General features: G+C 45.5%; 1 non-coding gene across 1 annotated transcript; it reads left to right on the forward strand.

The window, feature by feature from the left end:
- Positions 1-269: 269 nt before the first annotated feature.
- trnal-uaa (transfer RNA leucine (anticodon UAA)) lies at positions 270-352 on the forward strand. Its single transcript has one exon. It is a non-coding gene; the product is annotated as a tRNA-Leu (tRNA).
- The last annotated feature ends 6,697 nt before the right edge of the window (positions 353-7,049 follow it).

Below are 7,049 nucleotides of genomic sequence, written 5' to 3' on the forward strand. Positions count from 1 at the left end.
TGTTTATTCCACGGAATCAAAGACTCCATTTTTATACCATAGATATGTTTGAAAAATTTAAAGCAGCTTATGTTCTTGCATGGGCTCGAACCACCAACTTTTCGTTTAATAGCCAGAACGCACTGGCTCATTGCGCCACAGAGACAATGAAGGAATAGCAACTGCAATTATTCCACAGGAACCCAAGTGATTATGTACCAGAGCGTTCACAACAGAGGCAGCGATCTTGCAGCAAATGAGAAGCTGCGTGGGTCCAACCGACTGCCCGGGTAATTGTGGTCAAGTGGTTAAGGCGATGGACTTAAAATCCATTGGAGTTTCTCCGCACAGGTTCATAATCCTGTCGACTATGGAAATTAAAACGTCGTCCCAAGTGACCCGTTTTTACTTCATTTTAACTGCTGCCTTTCGGTTCCTGTGCTGAGGCATATTCAAAGCTACAACAACGATTCAAGCAGAAAGTAAAACAAGCACTTCACCCATTATTACATCACGGCATCACGAGAGGCCTAGGCCACAGGAGAAAGACTACATTGTTTAATGCTCTTGAATCGTGAAAGCAATTTTAACCGTCGAAAATATTTATTTTGCAAGCCATTGAAGAAAATACACGTCGTCCAGGCAGTCATCGTCCAATTGGTGCTGCTTCCTACGGCGATGCTTATTTAATGAACTAAACCAGACGATCCACAGTTCTCAACCCCGCTGGCCAAGGTCGGTACATTAGATCATAAGAAATAGGAGCAGGATTTGGCCGTGTGGCTGTCGAGCCTGCTCCGCCATTCAGTAAGATCATTTCTGATTCTCTACCTCAACTGAAACTTACCGACCTCGCCCCATATACCTTGATTCCCGTAATGTCAAAATCCATCTCGGTTAGTAATGTACTCAATGGCTGAACAGCCACAGCCCTCTGCGGTAGTAAATTCCAAAGCTGCACAATCTTTAGAATGAAGACATTTCTCCTCATCTCAATCCTAAATGGCCGGCCTCTTATTCTCAACTTTCTCCCCTAACTCTGGACTCCACAGCCAGGGTAAACAGCCTCTCAGCATCCGCCCAGTCAAGCCCTCAAAGATTTTATATGTACTTCCTTCATACAGTCTGCTGATTTCATTTCACCACAGAAAATAATGGGACTCAAGGCGGATAAATCACCTGGACCTGATGGCTTACATCCTAGGGTCTTGAGGGAAGTGGCGGTTGGGATTGTGGATGCATTGGTAATAATTTTCCAAAACTCCCTGGACTCAGCAAAGGTCCCGGCAGACTGGAAAACTGCTAATGTAACACCCTTATTTAAAAAGGGCAGTAGACAGAAGGCTGGAAACTGTAGACCGGTTAGCCTAACATCTGTGGTAGGTAAAATTTTGGAGTCCATTATTAAGGAGACAGTAACAGGACATTTGGATAATCACAATTTAATAGGGCAAATTCAGCATGGTTTTATGAAGGGGAAGTCATGTTTGACAAATTTGCTGGAGTTCTTTGAGAAAGTAACATATAGGGTGGATAAAGGGGTACCAGTGGACGTAGTGTATTTAGACTTCCAAAAGGCATTTGACAAGGTGCCACACAGAAGATTATTGCTTAAGATAAAAAATCATGGGATTGGGGGTAATATTCTGGCATGGATAGAGGATTGCCTATCTAACAGAAGGCAGAGAGTTGGGATAAATGTTTCATTCTCAGACTGGCAAACAGTAACTAGTGGTGTTCCGCAGGGGTCAGTGCTGGGTCCCCAACTCTTTACATCCTATATTAACGATTTGGAGGAGGGGACCGAGTGTAACATATCAAAGATTCTAGATTATACTAAGATGGGAGGGAAAGTAGTGAGTGAGGAGGGCATAGAAAACCTGCAAAGGGACATAGACAGGCTAAGTAAATGGGCAGAGATTTGGCAGATGGAATACAATACTGGAAAGTGTGAGGTTATGCACTTTGGCAGGAAAAATCGTAGAGCAAGTTATTATCTTAATGGCAAGAAACTGGAAAGAACTGAAGTACAAAGGGATATGGGGGTCCTGGTGCACGAAACTCAAAAGATTAGTATGCAGGTGCAGCAAGTGATTAAGAAGGCCAATGGAATGTTGGCTTGCATTGCTAGAGGGATAGAATATAAAAAAAGGCAGATATTGCTTCAGTTGTACAAGGTATTGGTGAGACTGCACCTGGAATACTGCGTACAGTTTTGGTGTCCATACTTAAGAAAGGACATACTTGCTCTCGAGTCAGTACAAAGAAGGTTCACTCGGTTAATCCCGGGGATGAGGGGATGGACATATGAGGAGAGGTTGAGTAGATTGGGACTCTACTCATTGAGTTCAGAAGAATGAGAGGCGATCTTATTGAAACATATAAGATTGTGAAGGGGTTGGATCGGGTGGATGCGGGGAGGATGTTCCCGATGATGGGTGAAACTAGAACTAGGGAGCATAGTCTTAGAATAAGGGGCTGCTCTTTCAAAACTGAGATGAGGAGGAACTACTTCACTCAGAGGGTGGTAGCTCCAAGGAATATGCTGCCCCAAAAAGCTGTAGAAGCTACATCATTACATAAATTTAAAACAGAAATAGACAGTTTCCTAGAAGTAAAGGGATTTAAGGGTTATGGGGAGCGGGCAGGAATTTGGACATGAGTCATAGAGTTACACAGCACAGAAAGAGGCCCTTCGGCCCATCGTGTCTGCGCCGTCCATCAAGCCCTGTCCAATCTCATCCCATTTTCCAGCATTTGGTCCATAGCCTTGTATGCAATGGAATTTCAAGTGCTCATTCAAATGCTTCTTGAATGTTGTGAGGGTTCCTGCCTGTACCACCCTTTCAGGCAGTGAGTTACAGACTTCAGCAACCCTCTGGGTGAAAAAGTTCCTCCTCAAATCCCCTCTAAACCTCCTGCCCCTTACCTTGAATCTATGCCCCCTTGTTATTGACCCCCCTACTAAGGGGAAAAGTTCCACTTTATCTACCCTATCTATGCCCCTCATCATTTTGTACACCTCAATCAGGTCCCCCCTCAGCCTTCTTTGCTCCAAGGAAAACAACCCCAGCCTGTTTAGCCTTTCTTCGTAGCTGAGGCGCTACATCCCAGGTTACATCCTGGTTAATCTTCTCTGCACCCTCTCCAAAGCAATCACATCCTTCCTATAGTGAGGCGACCAGAACTGCACACAGTACTCCAGCTGTGGCCTTACCAGCGTTTTGTACAGCTCCATCATAACCTCCCTGCTCTTATATTCTATGCCTCGGCTAATAAAGGCAAGTATCCCATATGCCTTTTTAACCACCTTATCTACCTGATCCGCTGCCTTCAGGGTTCTATGTACATGTACACCAAGGTCCCTCTGACCCTCTGTGCTTCCTAGGGCCCTACCACTCATTGTGTATTCCCTTGCCTTATTTGTCCGTCCAACATTCATCACCTCTCACTTTTCAGGGTTAAATTCCATTTGCCACTTTTCCGCCCATCTGACCAACCCGTTTATATCGTCATGTAGCATGAGGCTTTCCTCCTCGCAATTTACCACCCCACCAATTTTCGTGTCATCTGCGAACTTACTGATCATACCTTTTACATTCTCATCCAAATCATTTATGTATATCACAAACAGCAAGGGAACCAGCACCGATCCCTGAGGTACCCCACTGGACACAGGCTTCCAGTCACAAAAGCAACCTTCGACCATCAGCCTCTGCCTCCTGCCACTCAGCCAGTTTAGGATCCAACGTGCCAAGGCACCCTGGATCCCATGGGCTCTTACCTTCTTGACCAGTCTCCCATGCGGGACTTTGTCAAAAGCCTTACTGAAATCCATGTATACCACATCCACAGCATTTCCCTCATCCACACACCTTGTCACCCCATCGAAAAATTCAATCAGATTGGTCAGACATGATTTACCCTTGACAAAGCCATGCTGACTATCCCCGATTAATCCTTGCCTCTCAAAGTGGAGACTAATTTTGTCCCTCAGAATTTTTTCCAATAATTTCCCTACCACAGATGTTAGGCTCACTGGCCTGTAATTCCCGGTTTATCTCTGCTACCCTTCTTGAATAATGGTACTACGTTAGCTGTTCTCCAGTCCTCTGGTACATCCCCTGTGGCCAGAGAGGTTCTGAAAATTTGTGTCAGAGCCCTTGCAATCTCCTCTTTTGCCTCACACAGCAGCCTGGGATACATATCTTCCGGGCCTGGGGATTTATCCACTTTTTGGCCTGCTAAAACCTCTAGTACCTCCCCCCTCTCAATGCTAATATGTTCAAGTATATCACAGTCTCCTTGCCCGATTTCTATGTCTACATCGTCTTCCTCCATAGTGAACAACAGATGAAAAAGATTCATTTAAAACCCCGCCTACATCATCTGGCTCTACACAAAGATTGCCACTTTGGTCCCTAATGGGCCCTACCCTTTTCCTGGTTATCCTCTTGCCCTTAATATACTTATAAAACATCTTAGGATTTTCCTTTATTTTGCTCGCCAGTGTTATTTCATGTCCCCTCCTCGCTCTCCTAATTTCTTTTTTAAGTATGCCCCTGCACTTTTCATACTCCTCTAGGACTTCCTCCGTCTTTAGTCTTTTGTAACTGCCAAAAGCCCCCCTTTTTTTCCTAACGCATTTTTGTATATTCCTTGTCTTCCAAGGTTCCCTTTGCTTGTTGTTACCACCCTTGACCTTTATGGGAACATGTTGGCGTTGTACTCTCTCTATTTCCCTTCTGAAACTCTCCCACTGCTTTGATGTGGATTTTCATATAAGTAGCTGCTCCCAGTCCATTCTGGCCAGATCCTGCCTTATCATATTAAAAGAGGCCTTTCCCCAATTTACAACCCTTATTTCCGGGCCGTCTTTGTCTTTTTCCATGACCACCTTAAATCTCACCCAATTATGGTCACTGTCGCCAAAATGCTCTCCTACTGACACTTCCACCACTTGCCCGGCTACATTCCCTAGAATTAGGTCCAGTACCGCCCCTTCTCTTGTAGGACTTTCTACACGCTGGCTCAAAAAGCTCTCCCGGATGCACTTTAAGAATTCTGCACCCTCTAAGCCTTTCACACTCTGACTATCCCAATTAATATTGGGGAAGTTGAAATCCCCCACTAATATTACCCTATTATTTTCGCACTGCTCTGAGATTTGCCTACATATCTGTTCCTCTATCTCCCCCTGAATGTTTGGGGGCCTATAGTACACTCCCAGCAAAGTGCTTGCCCCCTTTTTGTTTTTAAGTTCTACCCATATGGCCTCATTAGAGGAACCCGCTAATATATCATCCCTCCTTACAGCAGTAATTGACTCCTTAATTAATATTGCCACACCCCCTCCCATTTTACACCGCCCTCTGTCTCGCCTGAAGATTCTATACCCCGGAATATTGAGCTGCCAGTCCTGACCCTCCCTCAACCATGTCTCCGTGATAGCAACAATATCGTACTCCCATGTGTTCAACAACAACTTCAATTCATCCACCTTATTTGCAAGACTCCTTGCATTAAAACAAATGCTTTCCAGCCTTGCCATATTCCCTTTTGCCTTCAATATTTGCTCTGCCTTCCCAGCTGGCTTGTTTTTTCCTCCGTATTCACCCCCTACTATAGCTCCACCCTGTATCCCATCCCCCTGCCAAGTTAGTTTAGGTTCGGATCGGTCATGGCCCTGTGGGTAGCGGAGCGGGCCCAGGGGCCGTATAGCCTGATCCTGCTCCTATTTCGTGTGTCTAATTCTGTTAGATTCAGGAGATGGTTCTGTGATAGTTGATTGGCGGTTAGGATCAGATCAGCCATGATCTTATTGAATGGCGGAGCAGGCTCGAGGGTCCAATTGGCCTACTCCTGCTCTTATTTCTTATGTTCTTATGTTCTTAAAACTATATTTAACTGGATGGACACCCAGCAGGAAATACAATGCAGCCGCAGATTTATTCTCCAAACACTTTCTGTGATGCGCACGCGGCCGTATAAATGGAAAAAAGCAGCACACGAGAGAAAAGGCGATTTAAATCCAGTTCGTAGTGTCGAATTGCCTCAATTTGGCCGAATGCCATATGAAGCAGCAATTTGAATTAGACATTGCACTTCGTTTCAGTCTCAAAACGCTAAACGGTCACACGCTGCAAACCGCACGTGAAAAGAAAAGCACAAGGCCCGTGCGAGGCACTAAACCACATTCAAACACAGGAACCAAATCAGCTCGGATCAAAGATTTTGTGATTAGAAATTCATACCTCTAGCATGTGGCTGAAAACAAGAGATTGCAGGGGCTGCTCGCTTCTCGGCCGCGGCGCCAGCGGCAGAAACAGGTCATCCACTCACAACCGAGTCCTCTCCAATGTACTGGAGCTGCTTGTGACGGAGCAGCTCAATCCGCAGGCCATGATTGGACACATTCAAATGGGAGCGTTCTCGCGCAGTTCTATGTGATTGAATGGTTGTTGACTCGTGATCAGGATGCGGGGCGATGCACGGAAGCTGAAATTGTCTCGCAATTGTTATTGTTTCAAGCTTTCCGTTCTAATCCATGTAAGTGTAAAACTGTGGAAAGTGCAGAAAAGGGTTTTCAGAATGGATTTTCTGCTGTGGCCGATTTTCCAGCTGGATTTTCATGGCAAGAAGCTGCACTTAGAATATTGGTAAAAGGGAATTAGAATGTCCAGGCTGCCTGGCAGAAGACTGAACGCTGAAGCGATTGTTCCCATTGGAAGCAGGAAAGCAGCAGCAGTATGCGCACCACTGTTCATTTCAAGGAATCAAAGTCTCCATTTTGATACAATAGAAAAGTTTGCGAACATTGGCCCAGTAATTCCTGTCACAACGCGTGAGTACGGACAGGGTACTCACCCGTGTGCCAGGAGGAATTGCCGGTTTTCAGCATGCACAGCGCATGCGCTGAAAACCGGCATTTCCTGTCCTCTGACCCAAGGGGTTAAGAGGCTGAACGCATGCGCGGTATTGGGCAGCGCGTGCGACTTGGATTTCCTGTATTTTTACAGATTTGCGCATGTGTAAAGGGCTCCGGTTTTTACGCATTGAAAAACCACACG

This window comes from Somniosus microcephalus, unplaced genomic scaffold (assembly GCF_052327205.1).
Source record: "Somniosus microcephalus isolate GS21.2 unplaced genomic scaffold, FLI_Smic_1.0 unresolved_chr5, whole genome shotgun sequence".
Classification (NCBI taxonomy): Eukaryota; Metazoa; Chordata; class Chondrichthyes; order Squaliformes; family Somniosidae; genus Somniosus; species Somniosus microcephalus.